This window comes from Anomalospiza imberbis, chromosome 10 (genome assembly GCF_031753505.1).
Source record: "Anomalospiza imberbis isolate Cuckoo-Finch-1a 21T00152 chromosome 10, ASM3175350v1, whole genome shotgun sequence".
Classification (NCBI taxonomy): Eukaryota; Metazoa; Chordata; class Aves; order Passeriformes; family Viduidae; genus Anomalospiza; species Anomalospiza imberbis.
Genome location: NC_089690.1, coordinates 26,080,807 through 26,105,021, shown reverse-complemented (window position 1 = coordinate 26,105,021; position 24,215 = coordinate 26,080,807). Strand labels below are relative to the sequence as shown.

Genomic DNA, 24,215 nt, shown 5'->3' with positions numbered 1-24,215 from the left:
CCATAAAGGTAGGTCAGGGATGAAGCAAGCACTGCCTAAATGCTGTTGGACCAACCAAATTTTTACTTGGTGGGAAACAGCACAATAACTCTAAGTCCTATTCTTGAAAGAACATGCTTGGATCTCTCCCGAATGAAACCTCATTTAATGATTTATCTTTTTTTGAATTGGTTAGACATAACTAAACAACTGAAGACACTGAACAGAAGATTTTAAATTCAGCACCAAGCCAAGGTTTTGTACTCCAAAAATAGAGCTTAAAGCAGTCTTCAGGCTATTGTGAACTATAACAGCTGTCTGTAGCCTCCAGAAGCTTTCCAGTTTCCAGGCCTTGCTGGAACAGCCACACTCTGACCATCACCTCACATGATGCAGGACTGTGTATTTGGGAGCACTTCTCCAGCAGGCAGATCAGTGACAGCCCCTTCCTTCTAGAAGCTGCAAACTAACGGCTGATTAGCAATATTTACAAATAAATGTAGGTCAGTGACAAAAGGTAGAGAACATAAGGGCAAAGTGTGGATATTTGACATGTGGTGGAAACATGGTGGGTAGTGATAGATAGGCGTCTATCAGTGTGATTGAGATGTTGGCACATTCATTTGCACTTGGCACTCACTCCATGTGAGTGTTACAGAACATTCTTAATGAAAGCCAGTAAACATTTTACTACCCTGTCAACTATCTGGAGTTCACTGATGCTGCGGGAAACTTGTTTTGCATATTTAGAAATAGGTCACTGGGACACGATTACACTCCTCTTCTGAAAAGCAAGGTGTGATCGACAAGTAATTCAGCATGCAGAACTCCAGCAGGGTTGTGAAAACAATCAGAAAAAGCTGATGCAAGACCAGTTATTAATATCCCAGAAACAGAGTGTCTGACACCTCAGTCCTTTGCAAGTGCAGAAATAGGTACTGTGTCCCTGTGTCCCTGATGCTGCCAAGAAGCTCCTCAGAGGTCTGTGACATTGGCAAGTGCCAGCCTTACAGCAATGTTATGTAGGACTCTTTGAAGTCCTGCGGCTGTTTCTGCCCATTCTGAGTATTAAGCAAAGGTCACTTTTGTGGGATATTGCATAATTGGGAACTTTTCCGCAGAGGCATTAAAAAGGCTTTTGGGGATGGATTTATTTACTGTCAAGTATGCAGCATATTAAAGCTAAGAATTTAGGATGAAATCAGATAATCTTTTGAATAAAGTAATGTTTGATCTGAATTGTATCTCCCTGATAAGAAACTCAATGGATAACCAGTTTGGTAACTGAGTCTAGAAACTTCAAGGCTTGTTCTGTCTTTTTTTTTAATAGATTAGATGAACAGTTTTATCTTGAAAGCCAAAATGGCCCAAGTAACATATTTACTGAGAATATCTGTAGTATAATAATGTAAGATACACTGATGGTAGCTGATGCTGCCTTCTCAATTTCTTCTGATGAGGAAAAAAGTGTTAGCTGTTGTTTTGGTTTTGTGGGGATTTTGTGGTTTGGTTTGTTTGGTTTTTTTTAAATCTACTATATCTATATATCTAATCACCAAATTTGTATTCTAATTATTTAATGTTACTATTTATTCCCATATATTCTATTTCTAATACTCCTTCAGGATTCATGCCAGACTTATATCTAGTTCATTGTGCCATCCTGCTTATTCTAAGACTGTCATATCTTTGTAAAACTTCCCCATTAAAAATGTTATTTAAAATGAACAAAAGAAAGAGAGGATCTCCTCAGTTGACTCTTTGAGGGCTCCTCAGGACTCTACCTGCAGATTTTTTAAAACATTCATCTTAGATGCTGTTTTGTAACTTCCCATAATCTGAGTTCCTATTCATACCCGTGTGATGTAAACTATCAGTGAACTTCTTTCCAAAAATAGACCAGAAATATTTATGTGATGATTCTGTCTTTCTATATCCATTAATACTTTTAGCCCTTTTCGTTGGAATTAATTATACCATGATACCCTTGTAGTTTGGGGGTTTTTTGGTCTCTGCAGGGACACAAGTTCTGTCTCTAACCCCAGAAGCAGTACCAGTAAAGTTAGAAATAGATTAAAGTGCTGTAAGGGAAAGTTACCTTCCAGTGGTTACCTAAAGCTAAATCAAAATTCTATGAAAAAATATTACAGGCATTTAAAACATAGTATGTTTCTATGGGATTTCTTGACCCATGCGCTCAGCTACACTAGTGCTTGTCTCAGTTCCTTTTCAAGTATTCTTCTCTTGGACTTGCAGGATATCACTTCTTCCACAGGGATAAAAGACATATGAGGGCCTGATTTCCATCTTTGCAAAGGAAATCAACTTGCAATTAAAAGTCACTGTAAAGAACAGAAACCAGTGGAAACTAGCAGTCAGTGTAGTCAGAGTCTCAATGTTTTCTTCATTAATAACAAAATGGTTTTTTACTATCTGCAGAATTGTTTATGGAATGTGTTTAAATAGAGGACATCTTCAAATCTTACACTGGGCTACAGTTCAGTTGTCTTTTATAACAAGATTGGGTGCAGCAGCAGCATTGAGGCTTCCCATCCACAGTAAACAGTACTTTTTATCTGTCTTGATCAGACCAGCTGCTCACTTTTAGGATTTCACAGGGGTCTAAGCAGGCAATTAGACATTAGGATTTGAGGCTGATACTATAATGGAAGTAAGGTTTTCTTTTAAATTTGGATAATATTGCTCAGAAAATGAAGAGTTGCTTCATGCTCAAACATATTCCATCTGTGCAGGGTGTATCACAGCCTTTTCATAAAACCAGGAGGCTTTACTGTGTCTGTGATTCATCTAAAAGTAAATTAAAGTTTTAGAATGGAAAGATGAACACATTCCTGTGGGCTGAAGAGACTTGATTTTAGGACAATCAAAGCAATTGCTTCTGGATCTGGGTTATGATGACCTGAGCAAGACTCAGTTAGGTAACTGATCTGGTTAATAAGAGCCATATTCAGATGGCCTAAATCGTCCCTAAGTCCAGGCCAACATACAAGGGCCAAAGAGGGGTGCAATGGAGCCAGATATTCATTAGGAAAATGGGTGGAGGCAGGATTCAAACTGTGCAGATGTTGCTCCTGTCATGTCAGTCGAAGAGAAGGGTCACATTTGCCTCTGCCCGTGGCCCCAGCACTTTCTGACAAACATCTACAAGTTTCCCTCTGCGGGGGGTGTGAGAGAGCCTTACTCTGGGTTTTTCGCTGGGTCAAAGTTGTTGTATCTTTCTAGCTTATAACTCAGTAGAAAGGTTTGTTTAGGCTATCTTCAAAGAAAAGGTAAAACATCAGTCCCCTTGCCTGTAATTCTAGGAATACCATCTTACTGGGAAAGTAGAGGTAACCATTTCAGTGAGCTTGTATGGATAGAAATAATACTATTACAAAGAGGAAATTTAGATAAAGCCTCCAGCTTTGGCAACTTTGGCTCAAAAATAATTTTGCTCCAGTAGGAAAAAATGTAACTGAGGTTCATTTATTTCAAAATCTTATCAGCTATCCAGCTTCAACTTCTCTTACTTGCTTGTTTGATGTGTAATTTATATATAATCATCTCTCTTGGAGATAGAAATAGGTAAAATTCAGAATACAGTGGTTTTGAAGGGAAGATAGGAGGGTCCTTTCTTTACATTTATATTACTCTTACAACTAGCAGGTTGTAGAGACGGTGCCATGCTGTCTCTTGCTAAGCAGAGTTCTGCGTGTCACTTGGCACCTGAATTTCACCTGCCTACAAGCATTTTCCTTTTATTAAATGAAAAAGTTGATAAACACTGAATAGTCTCTCAGGCTTTTTAATTCAAAAATAAGGAAAAATCTCTCTTTGTACTGCTTTTATGTTTTCAGATACAAGTTTAGAGTGAGTCCAAAATCCCTTTTCCCCAAGTGGCTTCATATCAATCAGACTTAAGATGCTGAGTATCAGAGGTACCTTTGAAAATGTTACCCTGCTTTTTCATCAGAAATTGTAGCATAATTAAATTTCCTGAAAGCATCTCTCTGGTTTGGGTATATGGACATGCATTAAGATTCAGATCCATGCATTTTAAGATGAAATTTTTTAAAAATATTTCTTGATAAATCCTGTAATGGGAAAGGGGAAAAGAACAGAGCACTGTGGGAGGCTCTCCCAGTTCTTAACCTCAGGAGGATTTTTACTGGCTACCAGTTAGAAGTCCTAAAATGCACAAAACAAGCAAGCATGAGGTGGTGAAAGCCACAGCTACTTTTAAAGTCAGCGACAACACTAATTTTAATCTTTAGTATCTAATCAATTAGCAGTGCATAAGGAACAGCTGGTGCTCCCAGTTAAGTGCGTGGTGGGAGGGAGATTTTTTGGAATAAGACTGTTTATTGATAGGGAAAAATATTAACTCTCTATCTGAGAAGATGAAAGTTAATAAGGGGAATACTTACTAATAATCATGAACATATATTCCATTCTGTTAATTTAATTTTTAATTGCAGTGATATTCTCACTGCAGTTATTGTAACACTGTTTCTAGCAAGCAAATAAACGTAACAGTTCTTCTGGTAAAAAGCAAAGAGGATTTTAAAGCAGGGCTCATCTTCTCCCTTAAACTGATTACCCTGCTACCATCTCATCTCCATTAGAAAGCAGCAAAGAACAGGGTGGAAAGGATGGAGGATGTAATCAGGGACACTCGTGATTCAGGAAACAGCAGAATGTTTATTTTTAAAGGCGCCTGTGTGACACACAAACCTGCATTGAGATCATGCCTCTCCTTAGGAGTACTCCTCTCATCATCCTTAGTGGCTGTATCTTATCATTCCCCTTAATCACTTGTCCCTCTCGGGTAACCCAGGATGCCTAATTATTTGCATGTACATTTAGGTCAGGCAATGGCTCTCTCATGAAGAACCAGCAAAAAGCACATTGGTGTGTTTTTAATTCAACCCTCATTCCACTGAGCACACAAAGTAAAATCTTACACTCCCCAGCAGAATACTAGAAAGATGTGCAGTTAAATGCTTAATCTTATTAGCAACGTGCTATGGGGAAGCCTGAACCTCCCTTTAAGCCCTGACAACTGTTTTGTGGAGCTCAGGATTTTTCATAGTAAAATTAACCACGTTTCTACTCCCAGCTCACTGTCCTGCTGTGTGCTGACAGGAGGGATGCCTGGGGGCACAGCAAAACCCAGTGCTTCCCCCAGCCCATGTGGGGCACCCACAGCATCCCCCAGCCCATGTGGGGCACCCACAGCATCCCCCAGCCACGCGTGGGGTGTGTGGCTGGGCAGAAGGAGGCTGAGCCCATGACAAAAGGAGGCTCTTTCTCTGACAAAACCTCTGCACCCCTCTCTCAGTTTTCTTCTATACCTGAAGCTGAAAGAAACGCAACTGGCTTGAAATGTTCCAATTACATCATGTAAAGGGCAGCTTTAACTCCTGCGCAGGGAGCTTTCAAATCATCACTGTACTGCTAAGAGAAGGCAGCAGAGTAGAAATTTCCACTGCATACCTGAGAAGGAAACAGGGCTTTTTTTTCTTGCCCTGAGCAGCAGCTTGTTGCTACCAGACAGCAAAGCGTTAACACTGACAGCTTTGGCTGTCCTCAGTAATTTATTGCTTTAAAATGACATAAAATGTGCATTTTTATAAATACAGGCACAGACTTGCCATATGTATGGAAAAAGAAGTAAAAACCAATGCTTCAAAAACAAGCAGTCATCCCAAAATAATACTCACTCAGAGTCACTGGGTCAGAGCAAAAGAAATGCCATTGCACAGAGCAAACGAGGCAGATCACAAAAATCCTACTCACCATGTTTTATCACTGAGCAGAAATCCTCTGTCTCCTAGCCTTGCTCCTGAAGCTGGTCTTTATCCAGAGACTCCTGTGATGCTTTTCAGATTCTGAGGGGCTGGACCACTGCTGCTCTCCAGCGTTACTCTCCACCCCCTGTCTTTTCCTCCTCCTTCTTCCTCATCCCCACCCCCTCATTCCTCCAGCTTGTAGCTTTTTCGTACCGTACATAGATTCTAAGCTTCCACATGGAGCTTGATATAGGAAAGATGCTTATTTCAGCCATCTGCTTGATGCTATGGAAATGCCTCCTTTGCTTTAGGAATAAAAGCAAGGAGGTAACTCAGGAGTTTCTGAGCCAGCATTTTGGTTCCTCTCTATATGACTGCTTATTAAATAGGGAGGAATACATCTAAATTAATTTCATTTCTCACATGTTGTTTTGTTTCAGACTAGGATTCAGGAAAAGTGATCTGAATGTGTTTTGGTTAGTGTGATGCTTCACCGGCAGTCTATGCAGGCTATTGGACCGTGCCACCCTTTGTAGAGCTTGAGTAAAAGCTGAAATTAGAAGGGATTTCATGTGGAAGCAAAGTGGTGTGAGGGGAAAGAGTGAGTATTTCAGCTGCCCAAGGCTGAAGTGCCTGTTGTTAGTCTCACACTGCCTTCAACAAAAATAATTTACCAAATTCTCCTTTCAGTCTAACTTCTGCTTCAATGTGCATCAAAGGCAAGATCTGATGTTACAACATCATTCTTTGTTATATAGGTGAGTTTACTACCATCACAAACACCAGGGCTCTACATTCACAGAAGTGTAAAGCTGTCATCCTTCCCCCAGCCCTCTCCACTTGAAGGGCTCCCAGTCTGGTCATATCTTGATTGTCCCATTGATTCCTATCTCAGCCCTTTACGTCAGCCTCTCCAGGCCTCCTGCTTGTTGAAACACCTCTGCTGGGGGCATAATAGGAGCCTCTTAAAAGCCAGAGTGGATGCCATGAAGCAGTGGCTTAATCCACTTCAGAAGCTCTCCTGTGAGTTTAGAGCTGCACTCGGGATAACGCGGCAGCTGTTGAAGACTGGTGTTCTGCAGGGGAGCTGCCCTGCTGATGCAGGGGCTACTTCACAGCTGCTCTAGGGCAGCAAACAGGCAGCTCTTGGATGGCTGAGACAGACAAGTCCAGTCCCTGGAGGCATTTAGAAAATCTCCAGCTCTGCATGAACTGAATATGAGCATTCCCTCGCAACTGGAGCAGGTGCATCAGTCAGAGAGCTAATCTCTACTGTCCCCACATCACAGCAGAAAGGGAACAAAAGCCTTAACCTGCTACCTGTTCTCATCTTCCTTTTCGTTGTGTGCTTTGCTGAATCTTGGAGAGAGGGGAGGAAAGGAGCTTGAACTTTTGTGCTGTCTAAGCTTCTAAAGCTGGAAAATCAGCCTGTTAGCTTTAAAGCCTGCAAGACAGAGTGCTCCTGCTCTGAATGTCAGGCAGTAAGCCACTCAGGTGTCCCCGATGGTAGAGATGGGAAAATTACATCTTGGGGAAAAACCCTGTGTTAAATCTAACCCACAACATGTAGAAAGCTTTTGTGTGACTTTACCAAGAGACTGGTGGGAGGAAAGAACAGGACGTGGGTGAATCCTAGTAGTTCTGGCAAGTAGATTAAGAACAATCATGAGAAGAAACACATTAATTAGAAATAGATTTGGTGGGTTTTATTCTGCATGAGATATTCATTTTAATATAGGAGGAAGCCTTTCTTCATGAGTGATATATGAAGCCACCAAATTTTCAGGTGGTACCTCATTGCTCTGCAGTGATGTTGCTTTTGAGTGCCTCCCCTTTGTTTTGGAAAGAGGAGGCCTATAAAATGCTGAAGTCCTTCTTACGAGCCAAGTAACACCAAAACTCATTAGAAGTGCTTATAGACATGAGAATCAATCAGAGGTCACAGCTGTCACCTGTGCCCAGGTGGCCAAGAAGGCCAATGGCATCCTGGCATTTATCAGCAATAGTGTGGCCAGCAGGACCAGGGCAGTGACCATCCCTCTGTGCTGGGCAGTGGTGGGGACAATCTCAAGTACTGGTTTTGGGCCCCTCACCTCAAGAAAAACGATGAGAGGCTGGTTTGTGTCCAGAGAGGGGAATGGAGCTGAGGAAGGGGCTGGAGCACAAGTCTGATGAGGAGCAGCTGAGGGAGCTGGGGGTGTTTAAGCTGGAGAAAAGGGGGCTATGGGGAATCTTCTCACTCTCTACAACTCTCTGAGAGGAGGCTGCAGCCAGGTGGGGGTTGGGCCCTACTCCCAGGTGAAAAGGGATGGGACAGGACAGGAGGAAATGGCCTCAAGTTATGCCAGGGAAGGGTTCAGATTAGGCATTAGGAAAAATTTCTTTACCAAAAGGATTGTCAAGCGTTGGAGCAGGCTGCCCAGGGCAGTGGTGGAGTCCCCATCTCTGGAAGTGTTCAGAAAGCATGCAGATGTGGCACCTGGGGATACAGTTTAGCCATGAGCATCGTGGTGGTGCTGGGTTATTGCTTGGTCTGGATGGTCTTACAGGTCTTTTCCAGCCTTAATGATTCTGTGATTCTTGTGCTGATTCCAGGCTGGTGCAGGCATTGTCTGATCAAAACGAGGAGCTTAGATTTTTTTATTTGGAAATTATTCATACATACAATTTCTGAGCTGAGTTTCTGAACTCTGAAGTGTAGGCATTAAAGGTAAAGGCATCAGAAAATATACACCCAAATATGCCATGTGAAGAATGATGTAGGCAACAGAGAACACTTAAAATTACATTTAAGGCCTACTTCATGTTCAAACTGAGCACAATAAAATGAAGATTTGGAGAAAATACCCTGGGCAGAGAGGAACTCTTACCTCCAATACTGTTCCAGGTAGTTTTCATACATGCAGTCTCTATAACAGCCTATGGCTGCTCCTCAGGAACTGGGAAAGCTCTCGTGTACTGTCCCCTTTTCTAACAAATGGCAGCTGTTGTCCCCGTGCTGCAGAAGTTAGAGGGGATCAGTCTAGACCTGGATGACATCCACAAAACTGTTCTTGGAGATTCATATAAAGCATCTTCTGTGATGAGAGATCTCCAGGTCTTAGGATGTTTCCTTTGGGCAGATATTTCCAGCTTTAGAGCCTTTTATTTCCCTTCTTCATGAGAAGTAGCGTAAATCCATCAGCCATCCATGGCCACAGCTGTCCATGGCCATAACCTGCATGGACCTAAATCATGGTGTCACTGTACACACTGGTAAATGCACAGGATGCTGAATAGCAGCTGATCCATGATAGCCCTGATGCATTACAGTAGAGCTTTTTTTACATCCTAAATAGTCCTCAACTTGCAGTTCCCTCAACTATCCATTTCTGCTGTCACTTCATTTCAGGCTATTTCACCATGGCTGTTGATCAGCTTGGCTCAAAATGTTGGCAATTGGAGAACCTAATCATCCTCTCTGATTAATTCTGACTCATTCAGACTGTCCAGAATTGTTCGGGGTATGTGGGCATAAAAGGGAAGGCAAATCAAATCAAAAACCTGTAAATGAGGGGCTCTGGCACAGCTGCCATCTGTTTAGCAGATGCACGCAGCCCTTGGCATAGTGAGTAGGAAGAGGGCCCTTGAGGGAAGAGGGACTAAGGAATGCACAGTCCCTGGTGAGGGAAGAGGGGGGTGGCAGGGATCCTTGGGGGAAGGAGGAGGAAAATCTTCATGAGGGGCACTATGGAAACACAGGGAGGGAGTTTTTAGACGCAGCAGGCCCAGTCTCCCAGAACATGGAAGCCTGAGTCTCCTCATGGTGGGTAGGAAATGTTTGCATCCAGTGATTAAAGACAACTATTAGCATAAGCAACTCACAAAAAGCAATCTATACAACTTTTTAATTTTCTGCCATGGAAGAATGTTGCAGATTCTTTAACCCTGAGACTCAGAACCAAAGTGTTTGCTGAATTAGCTCTATTTGTTTCCAAGGAATTGCTTACAGACTAAATTTGATCCAGGCTATTTCCTACCAGTGAACTAATGAAGAGTCTAATATCCCCAATCCAGTTTCTGCTAACATCAGGTTAAACTTAATTATTCATGGATTCTTATCAGTATTTCTTGGGTTTGCATGTCGAAGAGAATTGGTAATGGGATATGGAGCTTTTTCTGTCCAGATTGCTAGCAGGAGCCTGCCCTAGGTTGAAGGCAGCAATCCTTGCTACTTATCTGACTGCTTCCCAGGGCTTTCATTAAGTTAATTGCCACTCTCTTCTCAATTGCTTGGTGAGCTAGTGTATGCTGCAAATTTTAGAATCGTGAATTGCTGTTAATAACATCAGTACCTAGCAAAGGAAATGAAAATATTCTTATCCACAGATTTCTGCAAGGGTACTCAGCTTCAACATCTCCTGTTTGTCTTCCCTGTCAGGCACTGATGTTTCCATATTTGCAGCCAAGGGGATGATGAGGTGCAGCAGGTAGGGTCACCAGAGCAAATTATGGTATTAGAAAGCTTGGCTGTGCTGCCTCCCAGCACCAATAATGATGCCATCAGAGGCAGGAAGGAGTGCCCAGTGCCTCCAAATGGGACTGATCACAGTCTCATCATTGCTATCCTGGGAACTTTGGATGACTGGTTGTAAACTGCTTGTTGCCCCAAAGAATTTAAAGGGCTTTTGAGGAAAAAAAGAAAGTATGGAAGACATTTCTCCAGCTGCTTGTGTTGGAGTCATGACTGCCCTTAAACTTTCTGCTTTAAACAAAAAGCTCTTGAGTAATAAATATTTGTCTATAAAATCAATATGGAAAAATTATCTGCATTACATGCTATGAAGAACTATGTCAAAAGAATTGTTTCACCAAATCATGAAAAACTCCGAGGCTCTAGAGACCAGAGACAACATCTGGGAGAGACAAGAAACCTCAGGGACTTGAATACAGAAATGTTAATATACAAGGCAGGTTTTCAGAAGCTTTTTCCTTCCAGATATGCTTGTGTGTCATAGACATCTGTCCAGATGAGGCAAGAATACCTCCAGTTTATTGACCTGCATTAACAGGCACTGCTGTCTGAAAGGCAAAATAAGTAATCAGCATAAAGCATGAGAATGGCAAAAGGTGCTATTCCACAACCATCCCAGTGCAACCAATAAGCAAAATTTTCTCAGCTCTGCTGTTGTGATGCCTTGAGGGAAGGTTATAGGAAATATTTTATTAGTTTTTCGTGACTTGGTTTCCCTGCTTAATTGTATATTGCTCTCTGCCTGAATAGATCAAATGCTCTGAAGACTTTGAAGACTCAGTCAAGAAGCTGAAAAAGGAGAGACATGGGTGTAAGTAGCCATAGATACACAGCTTCAAATAATAGATACAGTCTATCAGTGAGCCAGCAACCCTCCCAGTGCTTTTCATGGGACAGCCTTTCAAACAATAAAGTTGGGATCAAAGGAGGCCTAAAAGTAAAACTGCTTAAATAAGAGAGAAGTGAGTAGTCAGATAAAGTTAGTGAGGGTGAATGCAGTGGCACAGCAGGCTCAGGTTTAAATGCAGGGACAGTGGTACACCAAGCTGTGAGCAGGACAGGCTGCTGCTCCCTTGCACTGCTTGTATGCTTTTATTTCACATCCCAGTGAAATAAATAATCACGTGTTGCATAGCAGCTGGCTTGCTCACACTGCAGAAGATATACCTGTCACAGGGTCTTGTAAAGGAGTCCTCAGGGCTGGTATGGAGGCCAGGAACCAAATCACAAGTGCTGCTCTGAGGGAAGAAGCATCTTAGCTGAGTGCAGTCGGTTGGTCCTCGAGGAAAAGGAGCACTGCAGCCAGGTTGTGAACTGTGAGAAGTAGCCCTCTGCTGTGTGTGAAATCCCACTGTCAGCCAGGCAGTATTTAAATGCAGGCAAACAAAAGAACATTTGGAACATGGATGAGAGATGAAGCCTTTGAAATTGCCAGCAGTGCAGTTGGTAACAATGTGGTTAGCAATGCTTCTGCTTGATTTACTCGGTGGAACACATGTTATGGAAATAAATCTGTGTGTTTGATTTCTATTGTTAGTGGCAATGTCACGGCCAGATTTCATTTTGAAGTGGCAAGTTGTAAATTTTAGAAGATAATAAAACAGACAGTTTTAAATGCAGTTTACTAGCAGACCTAGAGATAATGTTGGTTGCTCTTATTCTCCTGCCTCCCACATCCTGGGTGGTAGTGGCCAATTCCAGAAGCTTTCTGCCTGCTGCTGCCTGAGCTGCCATCACAGCTGGAAGGTGAAACCTCTGACTGCTCCTCGAAATCATCAAACGTTGTTTGTGCTAGAGCATGGCATTACAAGCAAGGCTCTTATGCTAGTGAAATATGACCATTAATATATTTTTGCAGTAAGAGTAAATAAAGCAGTACAACAGAAAGGACTCAACATCTGACTAAATGGATCAAGAGTATTGACAATGCCGAGGTCATCATTTGGTTTGCAGTTACACTAATTACCAGCAGGTTTTAAAATATGATATTTTATGTGTCTTGTAGCTGGCAGGCTATTTAGAGAGGGATGATTTGCTGAGTACTATTATTTGGGTTTATCCTTTCATGGTTCTGGCTGCTGCCATCATTCTGCAACAAAACAATCTCTCACAGTGGTTTGATTTTTCACAGAGGGGTTATTAATGTTTCTGAGCCAGCTGATAGGCCTAGGCAGGACTCAAGCATATTAATCTGTTACATGTTTCTCTAATGGATGTGCCAAAGCCATTTTTGAGGTAGTAGTCGAGTGCCAGTGAAGGGCTGGGAGCCTGGTGAGGCCATGCAAGTGGGGCTGTGTTAGTGTGGGGTGGATGCTCTGCTTTGTTGCTGTGTGTTGAGGAGGGTGGGAAGCCTGTAAAACAGGGCACTTTGATTTGGGGAAAGAGATTCAGAAATTATTCTTGAGCTTTAATACAGAGGTTATAGAATAATAGATTGGGAAGTACCTTAAAGATCATCTCATTCCAACCTCCCTGCCATGCCAAGGTCAGGACTAGACCAGATGGCTCAAAGCCCCATCCAACCTGGTCTTGGAGAGGGCAATTTCTTGCCCTAAAATGCACTTACAGAACCTGCACCTTCGAAAAAGAGTAGTTTGTTCTTAATACCCCTGTTTCTATGTGCCTGGTTTGAAACACCTTACAGGGAGTCTAATTTTTCTTGAAAATTGGACACTTTAAGGTGCTTCAAAGCCTTTGATATGTTGGGATTTTGCTGTGTAAAACGAAAAGGCAGCAGGTGACTGATGAGTTTGCAGTTTGAGTGGGAGCTGTATGAGAGTGAAGTGGGGAGTGCTGCTGGCTGCACACAGTTATAGCTGTGAAGTCATTTGGAGCTTGGCAGTGTCTCAAAGAGCCTGGTTCTTTCAGAGCTGACAGAGTGGTATCCCAAAGTGGACAGAAGCCAGCCACAAAATGAGTTAACTTCTCCCTCAGCTCATTCAACGAGTTGCCCAGTGAAGAATGAAGTCTGGGTTTGCACACAGGTACGTGTGTTGTCACAGAAATGGTATGAGGGTGACAGACCTCAGTTTCCTCATTTGTTGCTTTAGTATGAAGTTCTGCTCTAGTATGAAATGTTTCTGCATCCCCTCACTCGATGGGGAGGGGATCTGTGGGGACGCCCTGCAAACCAGTCAGAGGAGTGCCAGATGGGGCTGGAGGAGGCAGCTTTACCTGCCTTTGGCTCTTTTACAGATGTTTTCCCTAATGCCAGCATGGAACAAACCCAGGTTAGTCTGCTCCACATTGGGAAGCATTGCCCAGTAATTAGAATTACCTAAAATAACAAGGTGCTGCAAAACCTGAGTAGTGGAAGAACGCAAGTAATATGCAGAGAAGCATGAGTCAGGGAGGAGGCCAGCTCTGAACTGCTGTGATGTTTCCACAAGTGCTGCAGCCTGTAGCAGTGAGGGGAGGAGCGGGCAGCCAGGAGGGCAGGAATCACCTGCTTTCCCACCAGGTGAGTCTGTGTGCCTGGCATCATGCTCCCAAGACACTCTGATCAGGGCTTCTAGATTCTCTGACAATAATATTGTTTTCCCCGTGCCATTAAGGTCTTTTTGCAATAACAGGTATTAGAAGTTGTGAATTCTTGCCTGATCTGTCTGTGCTGCTGTTTCCAGATGAAATGTCTGATGTAGTTCTGATTATTGAAGTGCTGGTCTGTCACATCCCTTCAGTGTCCAAGCTGAAGTAAAGAAGAAGTAAATAGTCAATGTCAGCTTTCGTGGAATGAAATAATTGGTTGCACAGCATTAAAGAGTTCTTAACAGGAACATTCATCTTAGTATTATGGCTTCTTTTTAGCTTAATTTGCAGATCAGAAAGATTTATGAAATCTTGTTCTTTGTACCTACCTACTTGCCCCTCCCTTTGAATAACTTCTACAACTATTAGCCAGGTTTAGCCTAACTTGACATACTGAGAGAGGCCTCAGAAAATACTGCCTTTGTTTAATGGTTTCATGAAACTAGATAGAGACAGGCTGTGTAATAGGCTTCATGGGAGGAAAAAGGCTGGAAAAGAAACTCCAATTTAATTGGAAAGCAGAAAAGCTGCATTGCTGGCAGGTAAACACCTTAGCAAAAGCAGTTGATTAACAAGGTCCCAGAAAAGAAGGCTTTGTTACAGTGCTTGAACTATTACTTTATATGTAAATCAGAGAGGGGGAAAACCTGTTCGTTAAGCAGCAATGCTTTTATAAGCTTTAACGTAGTAGTAAATGAAACATGAGAAAATGGTAAAACCTTAAATATGAACTATTTTCCCATGCTTTTGGAAAACCTAGCTGTTTTCCAGATTCACTGTGGTATTTTTAGGTAACCCTGCAAGTGCTGTAGACCCCCACTTCTCACCCTCCTCACTGCACAGATGGAGGAATTAATGCAAAGGGACACCAGTATTTCCTGGGTTATCACAGTCATTTGACCAGAGAATCTGACTCAGAACATTCGATATTTCTGTGAAAAATTACTGAAATCCCAGCCAGCACCTCTATCTGATTAATTCAATCCAACACCAGAGATGGAGTGTTACACATAAACTAATGCCTTTCTTCTCCATCACTGTGCTGATTGATAGTGTCACTAAGCCTTTTTTGCACTTGTATTAATGAAAAAAAAAAACTGAAACTGAGGGGTTAGGCGGGGGGTGGTGGGTCTTCTTGGTTTTTGTTTTTTTTTTTTTTGGTTTTTTTTTTTGTTTGTTTTTTTTTTGTTTTTTGTTTTTTTTTTTGAGCAAAGCTTCCCAAAGTCATTAGTTAAAAGAAATGAATTTCAGGAAATGCACACTTTTGCAGCACAGGATTCTACAGTGAGACAGGCTCGATTCCTTATTCCACAGGCTCTCCTGGGGACGCTTTAGTGGTTCAGCAGGGAAGCATTCCATCTGGAGAGGAAAACTCATAAAATGCATTTCTGAGATGTAACAGCCAAAGATGTCTTTGTTCAGGCTGTTGAGAAATGCTGCCTGTGTTTGGGCTGTTGTTGCACACAGAGACTTCCCACTAGATGGCCCTGCACATCCAACACTGGAAATGTGTCTGTGAGCACACGGAAATAATTTCTTGGCTCTGAATCTCGCTGAGTGTTGTCAATAAAACATCTTTTCTACAATCTGCATAGGGCAAACTCAAGTCATCTACAGTCCTGAAACTGGGCAGCCTTCCTACCTTAATGTACCATGAGTTTTTTTACTGTCAACCTGTACCCTGAATATATATGCTTAAAATCCTGCCTTCTCCTAAGTGGGAGCTATGAAAGTGACTGTTAAATGTGCTTTTCATCCACGTATATCAAATTAAGACCAGAGACTTTAGGCTGTGAGATTCTCATGTGTGTGTCCATGAACAAAAGAGAGATATTACATCCTGCTCAGTTGGCTTCTTGCACCTGTTCTGCTTAAAATATTTACATCTGGCAGGGTTTCCTAGGGTGGAAAAACACAGAACTAGACTTTCAGAGGATGTAAACTAGCATTATTAACATTTAAAGAACTGCAATAAACAACCTCAGTGTTGACTTTGGTCAAGGAATTTTGTGAGAGATCCCTTCTGACTCTGATTCAGCCTATGACAGGCCACAGGAGGCTGTTTTTGGAGGTGTCTTCCTTGGAGTGTGCCAGAGAATATTTCCTTATGTTTGCTCCTCCAAGACCCTGCGGTTTGTCCAAATTACCCCTTCCTTGCATTTTGCTGATGCTGCCTAGCATTAAATTGCTGCATGCTTGACACAAGTCTCACCTTCCTGCCTTGAGCCCTGAACAGCCTTTTCAGTGCTCCTTATTCCCAGAGGACAACTCACAGCCCATTAGGGGCACACAACCACTACAAAGCTGGGTAGAGCCCGAGGGGGGATTTGTAGCACAGATTGTCTAATTCTGCTGCTGTGTGGGTGCTTACAAAGGGAGTTTCACTAAGGAGCTGACCAGGAGTTCATGTGAAACAGGTCCTTGGTGCTGACTTGGTGCTTTGTGCACAAATGGCAACTCACGGCACCTGCAGCAATCACAGAGCAATTTAAGAGATGAAAACAGGCCTGAGGAAGAGACAGGGGCTGAGGCATTGCAGGTATGGAAGGACATGAAAGCCAAAGCCTTCCTTCTCGTTTGTGAGGTGACCTGTGGGCTTCAGGTCTTAAATGGCTGCAAAATATGAAATAGGTTCAGGACAATTTGAAGTAATGAGTTGCTTGGCAGAAGAAGGGCAAACGGTGGTGTGGAGCACCACCAACTGCAGCTGGCAATGAGTAAATTAAAACTGCTTTTAATAAGGTATGTGTGGTTGGCATTCAAGCAGTGCTCAGCGGGGTTAAAAGTTGAAATTGAGTGATCACGACTATCAAAAACAAAAGAAGAAAACATACCATGAAGTGTGCTTTTGTGAGTAGGCAGAAGTTGTGCATTCACTGGGAAGGAAATGCAGCAGGTTAACAAGAATGAGACCAAATACTGCTGTGGGCCCTGGTGAGTGCTCTGTGTTTCACTACATTGCCTTCAAGGGGCTGGAATCAGTTTTCCTTGCTGAGAAGGGTGGTGTTGCTAAATGGTATTATGATAACATAATGAGAAATCAGAGCAGCTAAGTCTTGACAAGGCATCCATCTCAAGTTAATTAAAATAGAGAAGTCATAGCATGGTGCCAAGGGAAATAGTAAAAGCACAGATGGGGAGATTTGATTGCTTATTGAGGATTAGTGTCTTAAAAGGACAAAGGGACAATCTGGACAACCTCAAGGCTGGAAACAGAAGCTGAGAATAGATGTGGGCATGTGAATTGCAGATAGAATAATTTTAGGTGCTGCTACTGGTGTGGATATGTGAAGGGAAAGACAAGCTTTAGGGTTAGCCCAACATTTGCAATTATGGGAGTTGGGTCTGTGAAGAAGGGTACTTGTACACAGCTTTGGCTTGTCATAATAAATGTCATCACACTCATACTGTAGCGGTGCCAAACCCAGGCCAGGTCTGTTAAACAAAAGACAAATTGTGCCCAGTCCAAGCCAGGCTGGGCCATCCTTTTCAGTCTTTCAAGGTAGAGGTGGTTCCAAGAGCACCTCAGCACACGAAATGAGCCTTGGAGGTGCCGGTCACAGCTCTGCTGAGGGGTTCAGTAGCAAGAGGCTTTGTGCTCTGGCCTGAGGGGGGAATGCAGGTAGCAGGGGACAGGTGAGAGTGGCTTTTCTGTGCCACTCACAGCAGCCATGATCCAATCTCCAGTCCCCTCGAGCAACCAGAGTGCAGAAATGTAACTGGATCAGCTGGAGGTGCCTTCCACGCTCTGCCTGCTCACTGAATTAGCCACAATTTCTCTCTCTCCTCCTCTGTGCATCCTCTCATGGCTGGCCTGATTCCTGCACAGATTGCAAGGCACAGCACACTGGGGTATTGCATTTGTTGCTGTCTGTGTTGGACTGTTGGAGACACAGGAGGCATGGGCTGATCAGCTCCTAGGACAGGTTTGCACAGAAAAGCCCTTCCCTCCACCACCCCCTCCACCCAAAATAATCCCCAACACCCCCCAACCAAGGAAAAGATCAGAGCAGGAGTGGTATTTCCATGAGAAGAGGAAAGGGATGGTCTGGAGACAAATAAAAGGGAAATTCCAGAGCAGATAAAAATAGATACAAATTTCTAGATTAGGCGGGGTCTTCTGAAAAATAAATAAGGTACATGAGTGTGGGAACATGTTTCTTCCCGGTGTTCAGTTGATTAGATGCTGCTTAAGCTCTGCATGTCTCTCCATCAGGCTAGAGATCTTCTTGTGCCTAAAAAAGGAACACGGGCTGCTTGCTCCTAAGGCTACTATATTAATTGAAAACAAAATCAGTAAATTACTTAGCAGTTCAGAGCAGCTTTTGTTGGGCCACTTGCTGAAATCAGTCCCAATTTTGCATAAATTATCAGAGAAGCTGGTCATTTATAGCATGCTAAAAACCAGAAAGGACAGCATGAAGGGTGAGTAGGAGAAGCTGACTCTCTTGCAGTTCATTTACAAAAACAAATACCTTTTTATAATTCTGTATCCCTGCAGACACCCTGTGAGGCTCCAAGGACCCCATTTTGAGTCTGACAAAGAGGGATTTAACTCACTGCAAGCTGTTCCCCAGCAGGCTGAAGGGCTTTGCTTGTGGGGGGAGAAAGTCCCCAAGCTGCTGTTTATTGATGGTTAATAATGGGACAGACTTCTCTCTGTTTTGGGAACAGAAAGAGTGGGCCTGGAATCTTGCCAGTAAACAGCTTGGGGTGTAGCCTCAAGGGCCCCTGCCTTCCTCTGACCTGTCCTTCCGTGCCTTTCTCTCCCTTCAGGGCTGAGGTCACTGCTTCTGTGATGCTTTTAGCAGTGTCAAGGTGAGACACGGGCTGTGAAACTGAGTGCAGACCACGGGCCAGGCAGCTCCTGTGTCAGCCCAAGCACACAGCTGGGCTTCAAGAACTCCTGACTTGTGTGAAAAGCCTGTCTTCCTCTCTGATGAAGACAAGCTGAAAGAATTGGGATTGTTCAGCCTGAAGAAGGCTCCAGGAAGACCCTATAAATCCTTCCAGCATCCAGAGGAGCTCAAAGAGGGATTTTGGACAATGATGTGCAGGACAGGGCCCTGAACATCCTGGTCTAGTGGAAGGTGCCCCTGCCCATGGCAGGGGGTTAGATGGTATTTAAGGTTCCTTCCAACCCAAACCATTCTTTGATTCTGTGAGACTGGTGGTGCAGATTTGAGGCTGTGGGAGCAGGGGGGTTCCCCTTATGCTGACTCCTCAGCTTCCCAGGCTGTCAAGAGCAGAAACAGCCTCAGACATGTGATGGCTTCAACTAAAAGTGGAGCTCAGTGCTGCACATCGGAAACTGCCTCACAGAGGGTCTGAAGAGGTTCACAAATGGGCATTGTGGGAGACTCTCAGGACAGAGAGCTGGGGATGAAAAGTGGCACTGTGTGTCTCATTTTCACCATCATTCCAATCTCCAACAGCAGGCAGGAGAGAGAAATAAGTAGAGAAACGGTCTCAGCTTAGAAAGTGATGTGGAAGAAATTGGCATGATACTTGGCAGGAAATGAAGAGACACAAGTGGCAGAGGTTGAGGTGGTGTCCTGGGGGATGGCACACATAATTCCACAGCTGCTGTGCTGGAGCTGAAGCTGGCACTGATGTCACTGCCCTGGATTGAACACAGCTCAGCCAAGATCCAAAATCATGAGACTGTTGTGGACTTCTCAGGGAATCCAGGTGTTTGAAAGGGGGACGAGTCATGGGACAGCTGGTATCAGGGTGACCACCAGAACATCTGATGGTGGTAGTGCTTCCAGGAATGGGAACTGCACAGGGTGTGTGCCCCTGAACAGCCCCAGAGCATCACTGCCAGACTTCAGTGAGAGACTGCGGCAGTTCTGATGTGGTTCAACTCCCAGCTTGGTATATTGGCTTATTAAAAAGAGTTGCTAATTCAGTTAAGCTTTCTTCCTGTATATTTTGCCTTGAAGATTTTGTGACCTATAGCAGTTTTGTGCATGTTTATATTTCCTTTAGTTGCTATCCATTGTGCTGGGCTGCATTGAAATGTTTTCTTTGGAGCAAGAGACTGCTCCTTTATGGGAGGAAAAACCAGCTCAATTAAAAGGACCTAGGATTTCCTGAGAAAATGCTGAGAATGGATTAGAAAAATAGTCTGGTTTCTAGTCACCCCAGTAGCTGTAAACATAATGAACTCCTACAAGTTCATTTGCCTGTGAGCAGCTGAGCTACCTCTGAGATACCTGGAGGCAGTTGGGAGCTGCTTTTGGCTCCAGGTGCTGCTTAGGATAATAGTAAAGGAAAAGACATGATGTCTTTTCTCTGGTGCTTCTCATGAACATCTTTTAATGAGCAGGAATTTGGATTGGAGAAGAAAAAAACAAATAATTAAACTAGAAATGAAATTAACTGTGTTTTTTAGTGAAGATTTCAGCTTGCTGTCCTGTCCATGGCTCAAACTCTCCCTGTTGTGAGCTGTACCTCTGCCAGTTTGGTGAGAAGTTCTGGACATACCAGGGGGTGATGTGCCCTCCTCTTTGTGCCTGTGGAGATCACCAGGAGAGTAAGACTGATGTGGGCTTACATAACAGTAGTAAAGCGACATCTTGCTCTCCAACCCGCGCACTCCCCCCAAAAAAAAATATTTTAAAAATCTCTTTTCTTTATAAGTTTGGAACATTTGTGTTCGCGCTCCTACCCTAACAGTGTTTTCCTATCATGAAGTCTGAACCTCCAGTGTGAGAGGACAGGGTATTGCTATGGAAATGAGTGGGAGCAGTACAAAGCCACTGTTAGAACAACAAGGCAGAGACAGGCCTCATGTGGAGAAAATCTAATTTTTAAGCACCTGTGCTGTAAAAGTAACAAAGGAGCTGCTGGGAAAGAACAACAGAGCTTGTGAATGGCACTGTGTGTGCGGCCCACGGCATGTTCCCTGCTTGGCTAATAAGGGACTGTGAGTATTCAGCACATGCTGGCAGTAAATCTCTCTGCCATATGGCGGCTGTGCCTGGCACCTGCTTCCATCAGTGTGAGATAAGGTCAGCATCTCCCTGTGGGAGCGGTTATTGCAGAGAATCAATGCTGCTTCAGTGTCTTTGCTACCTGGGAACCACTGCCAATCCCAGGTACAGTGCTGGGAACTGGGAAGGAGCATCTTGACTTTGGCAGCGAGGCTCCTTCCTCCCCAGGATGGTGCTGTGCCTTGTGCTGCTCTGTGCCATGGACATTCATTCACAGCCTGTCATCAAAAGGCATGAATAGGAAGACATATCATGTATTTTCTTTCACATGGCGTTTTTCCTCCCTCTTCTGTTTCAGCTCCACTTCTAGAGTGTTTCTTTCCATCTGGATTCCTGTGTTGCCTTTGCCCCCAGGTTTTATGGTCAGGTGAGCACTTCCTGGCTGTCAGGGAGGAGCTGTGGCTGGGGTCCTCCCTGTCAACCTGTATATGCCAACCTGTCTCTTCCACCCTTTCTAATTCCAGCTCTGGTTTGGTATTTCATTCTAACTTGCACCTAAACCTCTGCAGCCACCTGTATCCCTTCTCAGTAAGCCATCCTTCAAGGAACTATCATGCTACACTTCTCCTGTGCTGCCTGGCTTTTTGCGTGGGACAAAACATAATTAAGACAGGGATGGAGCCAGATAACTTCTGCTTTTGCCTACCTGCAGCAGCCCTTCCTAGGCAATGCTGGAGATCATTGCAGGTGAGACAGGACAGGAACATGAAACTTCTGATGCCAGCCACCACCAGAAAGACAGCCTGAGGTGGACGGGTACTCTAAGGAGTTTGGTGGATGTACCTCCCGCATTTGAGAAGCTTTCTCTCAGAACAAGGAGCTTTCTCCTGTCTTAAGAGAGAAGTCAAGGAGTCACAAATTCAGATGTATATTTCTAGTTCTGCTCATCACTCTGTGTGGTATTGAAAATTGGTTTAATCTCTTCTGATAGCTGCTAAATACTCAGATAAGAATAATGTTATTTTTGTTTATCTAAAGGACTTAGTTTTCTGCAGGTAACTCCTGTTAGCGCCAGTGTAGTTGTATAGTGTTCAAAATTTAAGCAAGATTTCTCCTTATAAATTAAACTGCTTCAGGAATGAAACCAATATTTTACAAATAGGCCTTATTTAGTAGGCTATTCGTCCTGTTTCACAGATACATTGCAATGAGAAGTAGGCAGGCAGGAGAGGTCATTAAATCAAAGGAACAGTCTAGGATGGCTTCTCTTGGAGTCCTGTGAGTCTGTCCATAAATGACCATGAAAAGTAGCAGTTGTTTGCTATAAATCTGTGGTCACATCTGCAGCTTGTCACAGGAAAACATGTTTGTGTGTCCTTCCAGCACAAAAGAGGAAAACCTGTCTTTCTCTGCCTTGCCAGGCTTGGGGAATGAAAATGGGTGAGTTCTGCTGGCTGCAGCTCACAGCAGTCAGGGCCATGCAGTAACCTGCAGGAAAGCAGGAGGTGTCTGGGACTTACACTGTTACTTCTCTAAACTTTTGTTGAAATATTTGTCAAATATTTAGGAATTCTGTTCTTCTGACATCCAGTTTATTTCTCAATATTGCACCTGCAAGACCAATTTTGTACAAAATTTATTTTGACTTTGTCATCACCATGGCCTGATGGTATTTGGAATGAGAAAAAGTGATGTAGGGATTTAATGCTGAGTCCTCTCAGTCTCTCTCAATGTCCTCTTTTGTTTGGGAGCCTCATTAAAATGTCTTCAAACTAGCACTTTCTAATCCCTGTTTTCTTTTGTTCCGTGTTCCTTTGACCTTTCAAAGCATTGTAATCTGAGCTTGGTTTTCACACCCATTTCTTTATTTCCTTAACTTTAGTAATTGCTCTGCCTGATTTGTGAACTTTGTACAGTTCCAAGAGCAGTGTGCGTGTCTCTTATCTACAGCAAATAACAAGCAAGGCACTGAACAATCCTTCCGGAGCCACGTGGGGACAGATAGCTGAGGCATGGACAAGTTGTACCTCTCCCTGTGGCTTGCAGAAAAGTTTAGAGGAAATCTTAAAGGTCTAGCAAAGTCTTCTAATTGACTTTCTGTTTAAAGAAGAAGAAAAAGGGAAGGCTCAGCCAGAAAAACACCACAGTTAAACTGCTTGGATTACTTTCTTCACTGACAGCAGCAGCTCATTTGCCCAGAGTGAAAATATGGATACAGGCAGGAAACCTGGTTCTTCCTGCCCTTCTGGGAGGAGTTGGCCGGCTCATGGGCACTTGGCTGTTCATGATTGGGAAAGCTTCACCAGCAAGGGAGGCGCCTTCTGGCCCTACATAAGCCTAGAAGGGGCAGGGGGCATTCGTGGAAGGAAGCTGAAGGAACTCTAAGAGCACATGAAGGCTCCTGAGGACAAGGCTCTGTTACTAAACATGGCTGGAAATAGACCCATGAAAAAATATTCCAGTAAAAATATTGATTTGTTGGACCCAACTGTTTTATCCAAAACACTTCTGCTTGAGGAGATGTGAGGCAGCCTTTCTACCCCACTGTCCCCAGCCCCCTGGCCAGGAGCAGCAGTCTCTGGGGTAGACCAGCAGCACAGGATAGATTTTTTAGGCTGGGACATGGTGTGAGTTGCTGGAATAGGCAGCCACATCAAAGACTCTGTAATCACACTGAGACAGTGACATGATGGCACCCAGGGAGCCTCAGAGGTGAATGTGAGCATTCCTCTGGGTACCCCTTCTAACACAGTCTCTTGGGATGAAGGGCTGGGGAAATCCTAGCATTATTCTGTTTGCTCCTCTTTCTTGTCTGGTGCTCCCTGTCACAGCAGCAGTGTACCTGTCGAATTGTTGAATCAGTCAGGTAAACTCTGTGAAGCAGGAAGCTTCTCTAGGTGTGTATGCAGTTAAGTGTGTGCCAAAGGCTGTAAGACAGTAACATTTCTAACCTTTTCTGCTCAGTTTGACAGTGCCTGCTTATAGTCAGGAACAGAATAAAATGTAGCGCAGTGTTTGCAGGAGTTACAGTGCTCAGCATGCGACCTGAGATCTTCCAAACCCATCAGATAATTAACTAAATTTTCAGCAGGATGCTTATTGAAGCAGAAATGAGTAAAGTAACTAACAGTGCGTGGTTCAGCTTGAAAATCAATACAGACTGTATTGAGCCAGAGTAAGAGCCAGAAGAGAGGCTGCTAATAGTGTTGTCTGCATCAGCAAGATACATAAAAAGTGCATCCACCTGTCACCCAGATTGCCTAACATAAATTTACTAGAGAGCATTTAAAAAAATCAATAACCAGAGCATTAAGGCCAGGTTTACAGGAAATTTCAAGAGGATCATTCAGGTTGGCACCACAAATTATTGAACACTGAGATGCAATGGCAAAAGGAGCTCAGATCAGAATTCTCAGGAGTGGTGCTCAGAGCTGCCAGCCCCTTGCAAATGCCCAGATGTGGAAA

The 24,215-nt window shown here is 43.5% G+C and overlaps 1 protein-coding gene and 1 long non-coding RNA gene across 2 annotated transcripts in view; one reads left to right on the top strand and one right to left on the bottom strand.

The window, feature by feature from the left end:
* AMER3 (APC membrane recruitment protein 3) overlaps nucleotides 1-5,922 on the bottom strand; it is a 36,307-nt gene extending 30,385 nt beyond the window's left edge. Inside the window, exon 1 of the mRNA XM_068201365.1 lies at nucleotides 5,779-5,922. The gene's annotated coding sequence lies outside the window, so the exon portion shown is untranslated. The remainder of the gene's footprint in view (nucleotides 1-5,778) is intronic.
* Nucleotides 1-24,215, top strand: part of LOC137480278 (uncharacterized) — an 89,091-nt gene that overhangs the window by 27,829 nt on the left and 37,047 nt on the right. The gene's annotated exons all lie outside the window — the stretch shown is intronic.